Genomic DNA, 19938 nt, shown 5'->3' on the forward strand with positions numbered 1-19938 from the left:
ATGATGAAAGTCAGAGTGAGGAAAGAAGGAGGGGTTTTCATCATTTGGGAAAAACAATACTTCTCAACCAATGAAAAGTGTTATTTTTAGGTCACCTGACCTAGCCTTACATCATTATGAAACCAAAAGTGAAATGAACCAATGAAAAGTTTTATTAACAAGTCACATGACCTCTCACGCTCATGTTACGCGCTGCGGAACGCGCCCCGGTTAGCTTCCGGGTCGCTAAGCTTCGCGCCCCGGTCCGCGCCCCGGGACACTTCCGGGTGCGCTAACGCGGTACGTCACAAGACACATTACGCGGCAACGCGATACGTCGCGTTTTCGCGATGCGCCGCGGATCGCTTCCGGGGAGCTGCGTTTCGCGCCTCGGTCCGCGCCCCGGGGCACTTCCGGGTGCGCTAACGCAGTACGTCATAAGACGCATTACGCGGCAACGCGATACCGTCACTATGTTGATTTTTTACCGGTTCGCGGACCGGGTCGCGGCATCAAATTGAGCTAACGGGAAGCTTCCCGGTCCGCGGACCGGGAGCGAAACAAAAAAAATATTTAAAAAAAATTATTAATAAACATATAAAATATATTTTTGGATTTAAATAAGAATACATTTTACAGCTATAGATATTTGCTATTAAAAAACCATTGAAATTCACTGAAAAAACCATAGGTTATAAACCATATATAGTTAGGAATTAGCATTTACAAAACCTTGAAAATTCACTGAAAAAACCATAGGTTATACACCATATATAGTTAGGAATTAGCATTTTTAAAACCTTATTTTACTCACACAAAACCATTGAAATTCCATATATAGTTAGTTGCACTAACTATATATCGCGCACCCGCAATCCACTGCTGATGATGTCACATATTACATCATTCATGACATGGTCAGTGACATCACTGATGACATCACTGATGACATCTCAAATGACATCACTGATGACATCACTGATAACAACATCCAGTGATTTTATGTTTCTGTAAAGTTTAAATATGTCTTACATATTGAAGAATGAGTGGATGTATAAGTGTCTGGACGAAGGATTTAGTAGGTGCATGACTGACTGTATGAGTGAGTGATTAAATGTATCTCACTGAGTGCATGGGTTAGTGACTAAACTGTCTTAATTTGTGCATCATTATGTCTGTTGTTCTGTAAACTGCTGCATGTGTTGATCAGTAGCTATATGAGTAACTATATGGGTTATTGATTGATTGTCCAAGTATTTGTATGGGAGACTGAGTGTGTGTGTGGCTGGCTGGGAGGTGTGTGACTCTGTGCAGATCAATGTGTACTTATATCAATGATTGTATAACAAGGTAAGTATGTGTTAGTATATGTTTGAAAATGTAAGGTGCTCTATGTTTAACTGTATAGACAAGAAAATGGAAGTGTGATTGATTCTTTACAGGACTGACTAGGTGTGTGAGTAACTCCATGGATGAGTGGCAGAGTGTGAGTGTCTGTATAGGTGTATGAGTGCATATGATAGTGTTGTAAAGATGAGTGATTGTATGTATGAATGATTGTATGGGTGAATGAGTGAATGTGTGTGTAGACGTAGGAATCAGTGAGTACATATGTAGTAACTAGTATTGGTGTGTCAATGGTTTCAAAAATTATACTCTGTATTTAACACTGGGTGAAACAGAGGTTATATTAAAATGTGAGGAGATGCATTGTATTGTCACATGAATGATATCATCAGTGATGTGGTCATTGATGTCAAATGAGATGTCATCAGTGGAGTCATCAGTGATGTCATTTGAGATGTCATCAGTGATGTCATCAGTGATGTCACTGACCATGTCATGAATGATGTAATATGTGACATCATCAGCAGTGGATTGCGGGTGCGCGATATATAGTTAGTGCAACTAACTATATATGGAATTTCAATGGTTTTGTGTGAGTAAAATAAGGTTTTAAAAATGCTAATTCCTAACTATATATGGTGTATAACCTATGGTTTTTTCAGTGAATTTTCAAGGTTTTGTAAATGCTAATTCCTAACTATATATGGTTTATAACCTATGGTTTTTTCAGTGAATATATATATATATACATATACATATATATATACCATAGGTTTCAGGGACGTTACAGTTAGTTGGACATTTCACTCATACAAAATGTTAGAAATTCCACTTTTATAGTTAGTTGAGCTAACTAGAACTCGCGCCCCCGCAATGCACTGCTGATAACGTCACATATTACATCATTCATGACATGGTCAGTGACATTTAAGCATGGGCGGATTTAGCGGATCTCGCGTACGCGAATTTGCGTATTTACGGATTCGCAATCCGCGACAAATCGCGAACTCTCGCGGATTTGCGGATTTTCCCGTTTTTTGTGTTGGCGAGCGTTCGCGCGGATTTTGGGACAATTTCGCAATTGCGAACTTACTTTTCGGCTCGCAACGGCCGCTACTATGTTGTTTCTACGTCTGGTTTATCATCACAGGTTCACAGCACCCTCTGTTTCACCACTGCCACCCTCTGGGACACCCATGCCACCCTCTGGTACATCCTCACTGCCACCCATTAGGTTTGTTTATCACTGTAGTTTATGGGGGTTGAAAAAAGCAAGCACACCTCCCCTACTTCAACTGCCATGAATTAATTTGGGGTTGATTAATGTGTCAGTTATTTTGAAAGTTCCAGTCTGGCTGGCACCTGCTTCCTTCCTTATCTGTAATTTGCTTTCTGTTGCAGTGCAATTTTTTTTCACAGGACCTTTATGGTCTACTTGTAGCTATTCTATGAGCCTGCTGTTTGGGTCATAGCAGGGTCATAGAATTGTTGCAAACTCTGGAGGGGCCCCTCAGGAAGCACTAGAGTGAATGTTACTAATGTTAAGTTTGAACTTTTGCACCTGCTCATTGCTTTCAGTTTAGCAAAAATCATTTTTCTGCGATTTCGCGCGTTTTTTGGGGCGCGAATCCGTGCGAGATCGATTTCGGAAGCCGCGAATGCTTGCGAATACACAAAATTTTTCTTTGCGACGTGTATGTTCGCGTGATTTTGTGCGTGTTCGCGAGGCGCTTGTAGCTATACGTTTGCCAAGTTACCCTAGCGGTCGTACACGGGCGCGGCCATCTTGTTTGCGTGACGTAATTCCGTTTCCGGCCGCTATGTGTAATCTCGCAAACTGTGCTGCTCGCTAGTACAATTTCGCGCGTGCTCGCGAGGAAAATCTCGCGCGAACGTACCCACGCGGTCGTGAACGGGCGCGGCCATCTTGTTTCTCATTCATTGCTATGGTTCTGGGCATGCTTTCTGTATCCTCTCTGAATCTCTGCCATCCTTTGCTTGTTTGAAGTTTATTTGATCTATTTTACTTATTATCTATCCCTCTATTTTTCTAGCTCTATATTTTTGTGTTTTCTGCTGCTTTTAGTTACTTTTAAACAACTTTTTTAAACTCTTTTCTTTTCTTCTTCACTATTCTATTTCTTCTTTATCATTTAACTTTATTTCTGCCCAGACCATGGTAAGGGGAGCCGGGAAGCACCCTGAGAAGGGGAAGGGTCCCGCACCCCGTGCCCGGCTCCCGTGCGGGCGTTTGAGGGGGGAGCAAGTGGTGCCACGGGAGATCTTTAGCGCGGAGGAGGTGGCCGCACTCATCTTCCACGTCCAGCGCCGCGTCCCCAAGACGATCCTGGGAGGCGGCAAGATCGCAACCGGCTATGGCATCCGGGAGCGCCGGAAGCGGTGGGAGAAGGTGTGCCGGGCCATGTTTAAGCTCTCTGGGGTCCGGCACACATATAACCAGGCCACCCACCGCTGGACAGATGTCATGGACCGGGAACGGGACTTGCTGGACGCGCTCGGCGTAGAGGTCCCCGGGCTTGGTGAGTAGTAGTAGCTATTCATCACTACTCTGTTTTATCCGGCTCTGTCATTTGCAAATCTTTGTTCTTTACCAAGAGCAATAATGCTGCCGATTACATTGTAGGTAAATTATATTTCAAAATCTTCTATGCATTTCAGGTGCACTGCTCTTCTTCTCAGTAGCCTTGCTTGCTACTATGCTTATTTGTTTTGTATTTTGTGTTCATTTCATTGGCCTGAGAAATTATGTATGAGTGTAGTGTAAAGATAAGAACTGCGTAATGCTAGACACTAAGGGTCATATTTTCAATTACCGGCGCATCCCTGCAAAGTAGCAGGGGTGCGGCAGTAATTGTGTGCCATGCCACCACCACCCATTGGCCCAAAACGTCACAGAAGCCCTACGCATCTGTGCCGTAAAGGCGGCGCATTGCTGGAGTTGCGTGCCAACGATGGCGCAGCTCCAGCAATGCTCTGGGGTACCCTATCTCCCCAATGCTGCATCAAGCCGTACGTCGGCTTCAAGCGCGCAGGGTTTGAGTCATGCATCATTGTCCTAAAAGTGACTGATTGACATCTTGTAGATTTCCCTCAGCCACTTTTAGGATTCGTTCCTGCGCAGGTACGCCCTCCCTTGCGCCGGAACGCCCCCTGATGGCGCAGGGCTTTACAACGTGATGCATATATACGCCGCACCAACACCATGGCGAGTCTTTTGTTCTGCCGCTGCGTCACAAAAGTCACGCAACAATGGAGGAAAATGAGCCGCAAGGGACTTCTAAATCAGCCCCAACAGACTGAAGTCCAGTCCTTCCTTTAGACACATGGCTATAAGAAGAAATAGTGGCGGTGGTCGGTGGATTGATAGTTTGAGTATTCACTGATCTGCAAGCAGGATGGACTTTGTCTGTCACTTCGCGTGCTGCGGACTGCTGCCTGCCAGGCCTAGGCAAACCTCTTTAGTAGTCTGTTAATTGAGTTACATAGGAACTTTCTAAGTCAACGGTCCGCAAATCAGGCAATACGAATAACGTAGTATACCACATGAGATAGATCCCGTGGAATAGTTGTCTATCTATTTGCTATTTCTCCAAAATATTTTGTTATTGTTCTTTTGAAATGTTTGATTTGGTTGACAAATCTCATCCATGTTTTCTGGTCTTTCTTTCTTTCATGTTGTACATCAGCTCCCCCCAAGGGCAAGAGGAGTCGGACACAGAAGGAGGAGGAGGGTGCTGTTCAGGAGGATGCAGGCCAGGATCGGGCAGGCGAGGGCTCCTTTGCTGGCCCCAGTAAGTTTAAATTTTAATAAAGAGTACCTATTTTTTCCTAGCGTTCCTCATTCGATTTTTTCTAAATCGTCTTTGATCTTCTTGTAGACTGGATATAAATTCTTATCCTGCCTCGAATATGACTCCATGTGGTATTACTAGATTATTCTTATTAGTCTGTCTGTGTAGCTAACTAAGATTGGACATTTGGCAATTCCATTGTACTCCCATTCTATTCAGCAATAGCTCTATGCACTGTCTCCTTACTGACTAGATAGTGTGGCAGAGTCATTTAGCTCCCGAAGTCACCGATGATTGATCCCCAATGATCTTTAGATTATCCTACGCAGGACAAGAGTACGGAGTCACAGTCAAGAAGTGTCAGAGGCACTCATGCTTGCAAAAATTCCAAAACCTTTAGCTCATCCACTCTAGTCTGGAGGACCAAAAACCACTGAGTCTATTTAAGTTTAATAGCTTTATTAAAGGTAAACACATTTATTAAAATCAACTTTGTCATAAAACTATTTAACTGAAAACGGAAAAGTGCTTAGTGCTGATGATTAATTGGACACATTTCTTGTGGTCGAGCCGAGCTCTCACCTGGTTTGAACTTGATCCTGGACTCGTGTTCTTAGAAGTCAAGCTTCTGTCTGTTAGGAGAAAAAGTGGTGCGTGTTAAAAATAAAAAGCAAGCATTCATCAGTTGTGCATAAAAGTGCAGCAAGACAACAGCCTTCCCTGGAAAAAGGGACATTTTTACTTTAGAGTAGACAGTCACAAATTATTACATTGTATTCTGTTTTTTTAACATTTCTTTATTACTCCTAGACCAAATATCATATAGTAGTGAGTGGTGTATTCTAACATTCTTAAATGTACTTTGTAGGTGGAACATCTGGTGGCGGGGCCAGCGCGGAGGTGGCGGTGTTGGGCGAGGACTCGGAGGACTCTGGGGAGGAAGCGGTGCAAGAGCCGGCGGACGGTCCTGTGGGGGTTCCCACGGTGGTGGCGGGAACAGGTAAGCTATATATTCCTTACTTATTGAGATTGAAGACTGCATAGTGTGCTTTCTGCACAGGTGTATTACAAATCAACCGGGTAGTAGCCTCCTCGAAATGTACTCCGACTTAGCTGTGAAGTTTTTGGTGAGAAGAATCCCAATAAGATCTTAGATGAACGTGATGGATGGGATGAACGAAAAGCGAAAGAAGGGTGTAAGTAAGTGGGACGCGAAATTTTATGATGGCTGGCAAAGAAGAACGATATGTGTTTGCTTGGCCCCCGAGGTGGCTGGGAAGGAAAGAATATGGTATGGTGCATGGCTGGGTCAATGATGAAGCAAGGATGGGTGGAAGGACAGCAGCCTGGGTGGGTGAAACAGAAACTGTATGTGTGCGTATACTTTGAATGAATGGATGCCTGGAGCATGGTATTCTCTGACTCTTAGATAGCACATGTGTATCTAGAGAGAGTAGATGGTCGCTGGATGAACTAAGTGTTACCTTGAAGAGCATGTACCACCGCACCCGCACGTCCGTTCCAGTGTAGGGAAGGCAAGGAAAAGAAATTGTAAATGTGTCCAATACTACCATGAATAGTAGCAGTACTTTGTATTGCAACTGCAAGCACAGCATATACCCGGTTATTACGGTGGACACTCCGTACCTCTCTTAATAACTTTAGTTTAGTTGTAGTACGTCATTCATGTGTGGGTGTATCACTGTTCACTCAATATTAAGCAAAGCACCTAAAGTCATCCCATATGTCATCAAATACGTCCCATGTGAAGTGATAGATAATCAAATTATGTATCTTCTTCATTTTCCTTTTCTAGTACTCATTTGCACTGTAGGGTGAAAGGTAAATTAATTAAGCAGTAGCCCTTGTAACAGAGTATTCTCAGTGCCACCCGTAATAGAAAAGTAATAGCTTCACCACCTGCATGTACTGGACCGGTACAGTAACGCCAGTGTGTCTCACTCATCATGGTGTGCAACTGTTTTTCTCGGGTGCAAGTTCACTGTGCTGCCATTCTGCCGGCTTGCATAAGATAACGTACCAATTTTCCTAAACAAGAGAGAAGAAGAAGAATAAGACTGGGGTACTGTCATAGTCGACTGTAATGGAAGTCCATAGTGGTCGTAGAATTTGTTCATTAAACTACCACTAATGTTAGAGCAAGGATGCAGAAGTGGGAGGTTACATAGATACTGTCCTCAATAGTTATGTACTGTGCTTTCAATTTGCTACTTGTACTGTGACCCAACTTTCGGCTCAATCACTTTGTGTTATTAATGCTAAGGAGCATTGGTTACAGACTATGTCTTTCTTTCTTCATATAGTTGCTCCTTCCAAATCGACATCACGGAGGGAGCAGGCTCGAATGGCCCGGCAACGGAGGCTGGATGCCACTGTCGCCGAATATCGGCGGCTGGTGGCCCTGGAGGAGGAGGAGGACACGCAGTCGACCGGTGCAACCACCACAACATCCTCGACTGGGACAGCTGCATCCTCCTCCGTGACCCCACGGGCCGCCAGCATGCGCAGTGCTCCAGCGGTACGGAGCCGGGCTAAGAAAGCGAACCGCCACCGCCAAGCAGCAGAAAGACCAGCTGCCCCCCACAGGAGCTGCAAGGCATGCCAGCGCCGCCTAGGAGTCCGAATGTCCTACCTGGAGCAGGAGGTCCTTAGGTACAAGAACTTGGTGGAGGGCCTCCGCTTCGACCTTGCCACCCTCCGCAAGGAGTATGATGCCCTGGCCGCAAAATTCACCAGCACCCTCCAGTAGTGGAGTGTCCCTTGCCCTTTTTTTAGACACTTTTGGGGGGTGGGATTTGGGAGTTGGTTTCTTTTTGGGACTTTTCAAAGACAATCGTTGGGGTTAGGGAGGGTCTTGAGGGAGATTATTTTGTTAGGGCTACATAAATATACTTTTTTGAACTTTATCTGACCATACCTGTTTTTTACTGCTTTTCAGTCTGGTGGGTGGGGGACGGGGGTGTAACAGTAAGTTTGTTTTCCTGAACAGTCGTAGGACTTTAGTAGTACTACCGTCAATCTCTCGTCTAGTCCTAATACTCCATTATACTACCTCCCACCAAACGCTTATCTTACCTGTAATTTGTGTTAGAAATTAGGGCTAGGCCCAGGGCTGGCTCCACGTGAAATGGGGATTAACGTTGGCAATCCTGGGCGGGTGAAATTTCCTCATTGCGGTGGTACTAGTGGTGTGACACAGTGGCAGTTGCATGCCTATGGAAAAAAAGAAAACGTTTCCTGGTTTGTCCTTACTGTAGCATTACAACAGTTACGGTACGATCGAGAATATAGCAGGTGACAGTACACTAGAACAGTGCCATAATGTAGCCTAACAAATGGTAAAGTATTTGCTTGCAAGTATAACTAGTACTTGCGTTGAATTTATTTGACATTGGCTCCTACTACTAGAAGAAATAGTACTGAAGCTGAGTAAGTCTAGAAGATATCCTCGTATTCCTTCGCCAGCCTGTTGCTATGACCTTATCCTCCCCAGCAAGTGTGTGGAATTATTGATGTCATTTTAGTCAGACATCAAGCAAAACAACACAGCCCGGGGGAAGAGGGTTAGGGTTTGGAAAATGGATGGGAATGGGGGTTTCTTTTTGGGTAGGTTTTGTGGAGAGAAGAAAAAAAATACACAGCCTGGACAAACAATAATTGAAGATAAAGAAATCTTTTGGTACAAACTAAAGCTAAGCACATGCAGTCACACTCATAGAAGAAAACAATGGATACTGTATCTGTATTCTGTATGTTGTTGGAGTTGTCCTGTTGAATTTGGTAAGTAAGTTGCATGCAGCAAACAATTCCTCTTATTAGCGGCACTCCTCCATTCCAGCTGACGCTTCGTCCATCAATGTTGGTGACCACTGACAGAAGACACCCTGTCCACTGCCTGCCTGGCGGATGTTGACTGAAACCCGGCCTGTAATTATTGAACGGAAAACAGGAAGTGCTATTACAATACCACTGATAAATAAATAAAAGGTATGTACGCTGTGTGGTGCAAAAAGTCACACTTTGATTTCCCTAATAGACAGTACAATATTTTTGAAATTGCGTGCTCTGTCTGAGTCACCTTTTTAAGGATAAATAAGTATGGCCAAAATATTATAGCGGATCTTTCCCCTCAAGGTAGGTGTACTGTAAACTGTGTTTTAGAACACAATTTGACCTTCCCAGCAATGCTCCCACCAAGACCCTTACTAAAGCCAGTCACAAAAATGTAGAAGACCCCCAATCAAATCTCCAAAAACGATGCCTAGCAGAAAAATGGTGACAAAACGTACTTTGAAAGTAACAGTAGGCCCAAATACACCCTTACCGACCGTGGATTGTATTCAAACCACTTGCAAGCAAGCAAAAGTATCCATAGCCAGCATCGCTCCAACAGTGCTCTAAAACCCCAGAACTGCGTTGCAATAGAACACCCCGAAACACATGCAATCCTGCTGCTAGGGCTAACCCTAACGAACCCTAACTTACAAAAAGTGCCAAAAGGTGTTTCCTTATGGATTTTGTCCAAAACACTTCTATCCGTTATTAGACCTTCCCAGGAATGCCCCAGCCAAGACCCGCCAACCCACCCGCAAAAAAGCATGCGACAACACCCCCAAACAGCGAAAAAGATAAATCTCATACTTACTATATCTCTCGGCCTTCGGTCCAAACGCGCTGTGCAGCTAGGTCATCATCATAACTCCTGTTTTCCACCACGGATTTCCTGAAAAGCAAATGCAATCAAGATTAGACTGTCGCAGCAGTGCTTCGACAGAGACCACGGCCGCAACCCACCCACGAACAGCAGGAAGCCCCCCAAAACGCTACATTGAGCAAGATGTCAGAAGAAATAGCAAGAAAAACGCTTTTCCTTAAGGATTTTGTCCAAAACACTTCTATCCGGTATTAGACCTTCCCAGGAATGCCCCAGCCAAGACCCGCCAACCCACCCGCAAAAAACCACACGACAACACCCCCAAACAGCGAAAAAGATAAATCTCATACTTACTATATCTCTCGGCCTTCGGTCCAAACGCGCTGTGCAGCTAAGTCATCATCATAACTCCTGTTTTCCACCACGGATTTCCTGAAAAGCAAATGCAATCAAGATTAGACTGTCGCAGCAGTGCTTCGACAGAGACCACGGCCGCACCCCACCCACGAACAGCAGGAAGCCCCCCAAAACGCTACATTGAGCAAGATGTCAGAAGAAATAGCAAGAAAAACGCTTTTCCTTAAGGATTTTGTCCAAAACACTTCTATCCGGTATTAGACCTTCCCAGGAATGCCCCAGCCAAGACCCGCCAACCCACCCGCAAAAAAGCACGTGACAACACCCCCAAACAGCGAAAAAGATAAATCTCATACTTACTATATCTCTCGGCCTTCGGTCCAAACGCGCTGTACAGCTAGGTCATCATCATAACTCCTGTTTTCCACCACGGATTTCCTGAAAAGCAAATGCAATCAAGATTAGACTGTCGCAGCAGTGCTTCGACAGAGACCCCAGCCGCAACCCACCCACGAACAGCAGGAAGCCCCCCAAAACGCTACATTGAGCAAGATGTCAGAAGAAATAGCAAAAAAAACGCTTTTCCTTAAGGTTTTTGTCCAAAACACTTCTATCCGTTATTAGACCTTCCCAGGAATGCCCCAGCCAAGACCCGCCAACCCACCCGCAAAAAAGCACGTGACAACACCCCCAAACAGCAAAAAAGCTAAATCTCATACTTACAATATCTCTCGGCCTTCCGTCCAAACGCGCTGTGCAGCTAGGTCACCAATCATCATAACTCCTGTTTTCCACCACGGATTTCCTGAAAAGCAAATGCAATCAAGATGAGACTGTCGCAGCAGTGCTCCCAGACCCCAAAACTCACCCACAAACACCCGGAACCCCGCCAAAGAGCACCTCAAAGGCAAGCAAGTCAGCAAAAACGGCAAGAAATTTCCACCTCATATTTGGTCCAAAACACTTTTATCCATTATTAGAGCTTGACAGCAATGGGCCCAAAGCCGTCAACTCACCCGCAAAGAAGTAGAACACCCCCACAAGTGCTACATCTTTCTTCATTGGGCGTAATCCAGCACTCTGCTTTGAGGGAAATCGCAGTCTGGAGGAGGAGGATAGAGGAGCATGTTCTTCTCAACTTGTGAACCTGAGGAATGTAGACTGCGGCACCTTCAAATCAATAAGCAAACAAGTGAAGACAGTTCTGCTGATGGGCTTGTTTTTGTGGTTAGGTGATTAAAGTTTGAATTAAATTAACTGTGCAAAACAAAGAAAGACAGACACACAGGAATAAAAGTGAATAAGGACGAAAAAGAAAGTTATTGATTCATTGTCTCATTTTCAGGGCTCGGTGTCAGGGAATAAGAATAAGAGTTCGTCATCATACTCTGCGAATTCAGGCAGGATGAGGTCAGCGTCACCGAACAGAGAACAAATTCCCTCATCTACGTTGCCGTCCTCCTCGTCTTCATGCGGCGTGCTTTCTCGTACTTTGTAATCTGGTGGTATGAGGTGCTGATTCATCTTGATCATTGTTAGCCTCTCCACATTTTTGGGCGAGAGGCGGCTCCGTTTGGGAGTTACAATGCCACCAGCAGCACTGAAAACACGTTCAGAAGACACACTTGCGAGTGGGCAAGACAAGTAGTTTATAGCCAGGTTGGAGAGCTGTGGCCACAATTGTTTTTTGCCATGCCAATACTGCAATGGCTCATCATTAAGAAAGACCTCTGTTGAGTCATTCAGATAGTCCTGCACCATCGACTCAAGGTCATCAACGGTTTCTCCACTTTGCTTACTTTTTGCTGTGCCTGTGACTTTTTTTCGAGAACCATACCCAAGCAAACTTAGCCAATCCTCTACAGCAGCCACTGTTACTGTTGTGTGTGGTGCAGATGATCCAGTTGCCGGTGTCTTTAACGGCTGAGAGGTCACTTGTGCCCCAGCCACAGGTGCAGAAGTGGATTCTTGTGACTGGGGATGGCCTGCTGATGCTGATGCTGATGTACTGCCTTCTCCTTCAATAACCTGCCGTTCTTTTTCAAACCTCTTGGCTGACCAGGCTAGCCAATGTTTGTACTTTTGAACATCTTCATCAGTAAAAGGAAAGAATGCTTCGCCTGCCAGCGCCTTTTTGTAGCGTGGATCCAGAATAGTAGCACAAATGTAATGCTGTTCTGACTTGATCTTTTGAAGACGTTCATCACCACGTAGGCGCTCTAATAATTTCTCAGACAAAATAAAAGGGTCTTTTTTTTTACATCTTTTTCAAACTCAGAAGACACCGCCATCAGTTGGTGCTCCAGCATGCACAACAATGGGATAGCTTTCCCAAATTACAGTCCTCCTGGCTGACTGCACGCGTGAAGAACTCAAAAGGACGAAGCATGTCTGTCAGGCTTTTAACTATGTCCCATTGCGCCGCAGCCATCCGCAGGTCCTCCTTCTGAGATGTACCCTCTGTTAAGAAATAGTGATCGAGTACCGTATACTGCTCATACAGACGCTCAAGCATGTAGAAGGTTGAGTTCCAACGTGTTGCCACCTCCTGGATGAGTGCTTTCACTGGCATTCGACGTTCAAGTAGCAGCCTCCTCAGATGCTTCCGGGCCTTAAAAGAATGGCTGAAATGGTTGCACATTTTGCGGCAGGTGGCCATTACCGCGAACGCTGCACTGTCTCTATCACTCAAGAATTTTTGAACTACCAGGTTGATACAGTGCGCCAAACACGGCACTCTGAAATAGCCACCCAGCGACATGGCCTTAACTACATTGGCGCCATTATCCGTGGAAACATAACCAATCTGGCGTTTTTTTGGGGATAGCATTTTCGAGACCTTTTTGTTAAACTCGTCCAAAATGTTTTCGGATGTGTGACTTTTCTCCAAGCCAAACATGGCTAGTGTTGCATGTTTCCGAGCAGCTTTGAAAACTTGGTCCGGGTCAACACCTGCGTTTAGCTTTGCTTTAACACCTGAAAAAGAGACCCAGTGTGCAGTGATGCACATGTAATCAGCGCCTGCGCCACTGGTCCACATGTCTGTTGTCAGATGTATTGTGTGAACAGCACTCTTCTGCAAAGCTGCCCCAATCGCCTCCAGCACATCTTCATGTAGTGCTGGAACCACAACTCTGGCAAAATAGAACCGGCTAGGAACCTTCCATTTAGGGCAGAGCGTTGCCACTAATTCTAGAAAACCTACCGCTTCTACAAAAGAAAAAGGGAGAAGGTCCACAGCTAGCATTTTAGCCAGCTTAGTGTTATACAGACGCGTCAGTGGGTGGTTGCGTTCATATGGCACGTCTGAAGAAAACATAGTTCTAATGTTGCCCTGGACCAGGCATTTACGGGCTGATAATGACTTCGTTGACCCAATTTTGCTCGCTGGTGAACTTTTGTGCGTTGGTGTCTCACTCGCTCCAACACTCTTAGTGTGCCTCACATTGGGTGTGCTGCTGACAGGGGTACTGGGTGTAAGGGAAGTGTTTGACACGTCTTCTTCCTCCTCGTCATCATCAGATACAACATCAAAGTTTTCTTGAATTCGGGCTTCCTTGATCGCATCTAGGTGCGCAAACCATTGGACAGTGTGCTGTCTCCTAAGATGACCTCTCTGGCCTCCGGTACCATAGTTGGTACCTGACTTACCACGACTAACTGCAAGCTTACAAAGGGTACAAATGGCAAACTTTGGATTTTTTTGACAAACAGTAAAGAAGTCCAAACTGGGGACTTGAAGTGTCTGTGGGGCCTGGAGGAGGCGGCGATACTGGTGGTGGTGGTCATGAAGCTAATGCCAGATGAAGTGGAGGATCTGGATTGCCCAACTTTTGTACGTTGTGCACTTTCACCTCCACTAATTAAGGTCGAGGTGGATGGAGGTCCCTTCTTGCCAGAAAGAAATATGGAAGCGGGACGAGTTGGTGTACTACTTAACTCCAATGATTGTGGTGTTTCCACTGCCTCCTCATCGACAACATCATCATCATCACGCTCAGCAGCTCTTCGGGCTAGGGTCAAAATGTCTGTTTGCTGCATGCCCGCTGGGGCTGCAGTGACCTTTATGATGACTGGGTCGTCGTTGTCAGAGTCTTCATCAGCAGCAGTATCCGCCACTTCTTGTTGAGCCTCATCACACTCCATAACTCTGAGACTTTGGACGAGCTTCCTTTTACGCTTAACTACCTTTGTCAGATCATGGTGTGCCTCACTCTCAGACGGCAGTGGTGCTGGTTCCCAAGTTTGATCCATATCATCAGAAGGAGGTGTGCTTGAAGAAGATGTAGACACCACCCTTGATCTCTTCCTTGCTAGGGGTGTGGAAGACAATGAATGATCATCAGGAGGAGTGGCTTCCTCAAATGATACCTCGCCTTGATTGTCGATTTCCTGATGTGCCCCTACTTCGGGAGGAACAACTATTGTGGGCACTTGTGACCCTCCATGCACCTCTGCTTGCGCATCTCCTTGCGCTGCCTCTCCTTCCACATGTACTTGGGCTTGTACTTGCACATGTGATTGTTGTTGCGGCTGTGGTTGTTCAACACTCATCAGATGAGCTACAACAACCTGTGTTGATTGAGGGACATTGCTGCTGCTTTCTTGCGATGAGCCAACATCACTGGTCGATGGTGATTGAACAAGTAGATTGGCTGCCTCTGCGGCACTCAAGGGCTTGGACTTAAGTTGGCGTGGTGGTGGTGGTGGCACTGAGCCCAATGGAGCGGGGGTGCTGCTGCCAGCTTGGTCCCCAGCAGATCCCGCTGCTGCTGCAGGCATACTTTTTTTTTTACTCCCAAAAAAAGGGGCGGGCGGCACACCAGTCTCCTTGGTAACTTGCTTCTTCTGCTCCTTACTGGCACCTTTCTTGCTAGAGGAGCTACGGGTAACTTTTTTTGGGGCCATCTTCTTCAGAGCAGGTCAGAACAGCAGGCAGCAGTTGCACGAGTTGCAGAGTTGTCTGTGTCCAGACGTGACGTCGCGTGACGTTATGCTGCACACACACACCGCTGCAGGACTTCTTCCTGGCACTGGTGGTTCTCTTGAGTCTTGTGCACCTAAAAGCAATGGAAGACAGAGGAACATCAGTTCAGTTATACACCCCAAAAAATCGACAAAACACAGAAAAATCAGCACAATCCCATGCCATCCATGAGGTTTACATTGAAGACACCCCACAGAAAGACTAGGGCCATGCAAGTATGCAACACTCACTACCCCTGGGCATAATGGATGAAAAGTAGGCAAAATAAGTGCAGGCCTCAGACACTGCCTCTCTTCAAAATGGACCCTTACACCCCAAGCCAGTCCACATCAACAGTACACCCAAAAAAAACAGAAAAACAGCCAAAAATCACCACAATCCAATGCCATCCAGGATGTTTACATTAAAGAGAGTGAGACCACACTACATGCACACTCAGTCCATGCACCACTACCCCTGGGCAAAAGGCCCCACCAGCAGCCCCAAAGAAACGACAAAAAACAATAAAATCAGCACAATCCCAGCCCATCCATGGCCTCAATGGTGTTTAAATTCAAGAAGACACCCCTCAGAAACACTAGGCCCATGCAACACTCACTACCCCTGGGCATAATGGATGAAAAGTAGGCAAAATAAGTGCAGGCCTCAGACACTGCCTCTCTTCAAAATGGCCCCTTACACCCCAAGCACATGTTGCCTGTACCAGCCAGCACTCAAGATGGCCACCACCACCACCCACATGGCCAGTCCACATCAACAGTACACCCCCAAAAAACAGAAAACCAGCCAGAAATCTCCACAATCCAATGCCATCCATGATGTTTACATTAAAGAGAGTGAGACCACACCACAGGCACACTCAGTCCATGCACCACTACCCCTTGGCAAAAGGCCCCACCAGCAGCCCCCAAAAAACGACAAAAACACAAAATTCAGCACAATCCCAGCCCATCCATGGCCTCAATGGTGGTTAAATTCAAGAAGACACCCCTCAGAAAGACTAGGCCCATGCAACACTCACTACCCCTGGGCATAATGGATGAAAAGTAGGCAAAATAAGTGCAGGCCTCAGACACTGCCTCTCTTCAAAATGGCCCCTTACACCCCAAGCCAGTCCACATCAACAGTACACCCCAAAAAAACAGAAAAACAGCCAAAAATCACCACAATCCAATGCCATCCAGGATGTTTACATTAAAGAGAGTGAGACCACACTACAGGCACACTCAGTCCATGCACCACTACCCCTGGGCAAAAGGCCACACCAGCAGCCCCAAAAAAACGACAAAAACAACAAAAAACAGCACAATCCCAGCCCATCCATGGCCTCAATGGTGTTTAAATTCAAGAGGACACCCCACAGAAAGACTAGGCCCATGCAAGTCACCACCCCTGGGCAAAGGGCCCCACCAGCAGCCCCAAAAAAACGACAAAAAACAATAAAATCAGCACAATCCCAGCCCATCCATGGCCTCAATGGTGTTTAAATTCAAGAAGACACCCCTCAGAAAGACTAGGCCCATGCAACACTCACTACCCCTGGGCATAATGGATGAAAAGTAGGCAAAATAAGTGCAGGCCTCAGACACTGCCTCTCTTCAAAATGGCCCCTTACACCCCAAGCCAGTCCACATCAACAGTACACCCCAAAAAAGCAGAAAAACAGCCAAAAATCACCACAATCCAATGCCATCCAGGATGTTTACATTAAAGAGAGTGAGACCACACTACAGGCACACTCAGTCCATGCACCACTACCCCTGGGCAAAAGGCCACACCAGCAGCCCCAAAAAAATGACAAAAACAACAAAAAACAGCACAATCCCAGCCCATCCATGGCCTCAATGGTGTTTAAATTCAAGAGGACACCCCACAGAAAGACTAGGCCCATGCAAGTCACCACCCCTGGGCAAAGGGCCCCACCAGCAGCCCCAAAAAAACGACAAAAAACAATAAAATCAGCACAATCCCAGCCCATCCATGGCCTCAATGGTGTTTAAATTCAAGAAGACACCCCTCAGAAACACTAGGCCCATGCAACACTCACTACCCCTGGGCATAATGGATGAAAAGTAGGCAAAATAAGTGCAGGCCTCAGACACTGCCTCTCTTCAAAATGGCCCCTTACACCCCAAGCACATGTTGCCTGTATCAGCCAGCACTCAAGATGGCCACCACCACCACCCACATGGCCAGTCCACATCAACAGTACACCCCCAAAAAACAGAAAACCAGCCAGAAATCACCACAATCCAATGCCATCCATGATGTTTACATTAAAGAGAGTGAGACCACACCACAGGCACACTCAGTCCATGCACCACCACCCCTGGGCAAAAGGCCACACCAGCAGCCCCAAAAAAACGACAAAAAACAATAAAATCAGCACAATCCCAGCCCATCCATGGCCTCAATGATGTTTAAATTCAAGAAGACACCCCACAGAAAGACTAGGCCCATGCAACACTCACCACCCCTGGGCAAAGGGCCACACCAGCAGGCCCAACAAAACGACAAAAATCAGCACAATCCCAGCCCATCCATGGCCTCAATGGTGTTTAAATTCAACAAAACAGTTGTATCATGCACCCCTAACCAACCCTGGTCCTACTGGATACTGTGGCTACCCACAATATAATTTATTTAATGCTCTGAAAAAGTTCCAAAATTGTACTTGCAGCAACTGTAATGCCCCAAACAAACTTACTTGTGAAAGTTGATTTCTAATCCAAAAGTGATCCAAAGACAGTCAAAAAGGCCTCAAATCCAAATATCCAGCAGCACCCACAAAAAGTAATCCTTCCAGCTCCAGATCCAAATGAAAGTGACCAGGAGATGGACAAAGCACTGGGAGGAGCCTGCTGGACAGGAACAGGAAGTTGGAGACTGTGGGGCACTTCCTTCCTCCCCCCCCAAAAAAATGGACTCCTTGCAAAAAAAAAGGCCATGCAAATGTCAACCTGAGGAGTGATTCTGATAAAAATCATAATTTTCTGAAGGTTTATCCTGTTTGCTGGTGATTTTCTTGTGCAGAATTGCAAAATCTCTATTTCGCGAGTGCGAGATTGTTCCTTTCCGCCGCAACTACGTGTTCGCAATTGCGAACTCTCGCGAGGTGTGCTGTGCAAGGTGGCAAGCCGCGATTACGTATTCGCGGGTGCCAAACTCCCGCGGGATCACGCAGCAAGATCTAAAATGGCGCGGCACTAGAAAAATATGATCGAGAAAAACAACTCGGCAAACGCTTAATGGCGGAAAGTGAACGCCGTGCACCACGCCGCGCGCCGCAACCAAGCAAAAATCCGCCGCAAGCGGATTCACGGATTTTCGACAAATTCGCGAGAGTTCGCGGATTGCGAATGTGCCGAAAATCCGAAAGAACCGCGAGCGGAACGGATTTTACGCCCATGCTTAGTGACATTACTGATGACATCACTGATGACATCTCAAATGACATCACTGATGACATCATCCAGTGACTATGTGTTTCTATAAAATATAAATATGTTTTATATATATATGCCATGGTGTATTGAAGCATAAATGGGTGTATAAGAGTCAGGATGGATAATTAACTAGGTGTGTGACTGGCTGTATAAATGAGTGATTAATTGTGTCTTACTTAATGCATGTGCTAGCGACTGATACAGACATTCACACAGTTTATGTTGTCAGTTGCTGTGTAAGCGGTTGCATGGGTTGGTTGGCAGCTAAATGAGGATCTATATGGGCTATTGAATGGTTGTCTGAGTATCTGTATGGGTGCCTGAGTGTCTGTGTGGGAGGGTGAGGGTGTGTGCATAGATGTGTGAGTGGATAATTCACTGGGTATATGTGTTCAAGTCTGTATCTGTGAAGGGCTGTATGGCTGGGTGAGTGTGTGTATGGGTGTGTTGGTGAGTGAATGGATGCCTCAGTGGTACATGTGTGAGTAACTGCATATATGAAAAGCAGTATATGTGAGTGTTGGACTGTATAAATGATTATATGTGAAAGTGAGTGATTGTGAGAGTACCTGTATGGATCAGTGTGTGCTTGTATTACTTATTGTATTAAAGTGAAAGTATGTGTTAGTATATGTTTAAATAAGTGAGGTGGTATGTTATTAACTGTATCAGTAAGTAAATGTTTGTAAGTGATTGAATATTTCCAATACAGACTAGGTGTGTGAATAACTCTATGAATGAGAGGCGTATGTAAGTGTATGTATAAATATGTGACTGGATATGATAATGCTGTATTGATGGCTGACTATATGTATGAGTGACTGTATGGGTGATTGAATGGATTTGTGTATAGACCAAGGAATTAGTGAGTGGACATGTAATAACTGCTATTGGTGTGTTCATGGTTTCAAAAATTATAGTCTGTCTTTTAGAGTGGGTGTATCAAGTGTTATATTAGGGTCTGATGAGGTGCGTAATATTTTCACGTGGATGATGTCATCAGTGATGTCATCCGTGATGTCATTTGAGATGTCATCAGTGATGTCATCAGTGATGTCACTGACCATGTCATAAATGATGTAATATGTTACGTCATCAGCAGTGCATTGCGGGGGCACGAGTTATAGTTAGCTCAACTAACTATAACAGGGGAATTTCTATCCTTTTGTATGAGTGAAATGTCCAACTAACTATAACTTCCGTGAAACCTATGGTTTTTCCAGTGAATTTCTAAGGTTTTTAAATGCTACTTTCTAACTATAACGTGCCTGAAACCTATGGTTTTTTCAGTGAATTTCTAAGGTTTTTTAAATGCTACTTTCTAACTATAACTTG

Source organism: Lissotriton helveticus, chromosome 2_1 (assembly GCF_964261635.1).
Source record: "Lissotriton helveticus chromosome 2_1, aLisHel1.1, whole genome shotgun sequence".
Lineage (NCBI taxonomy): Eukaryota > Metazoa > Chordata > Amphibia > Caudata > Salamandridae > Lissotriton > Lissotriton helveticus.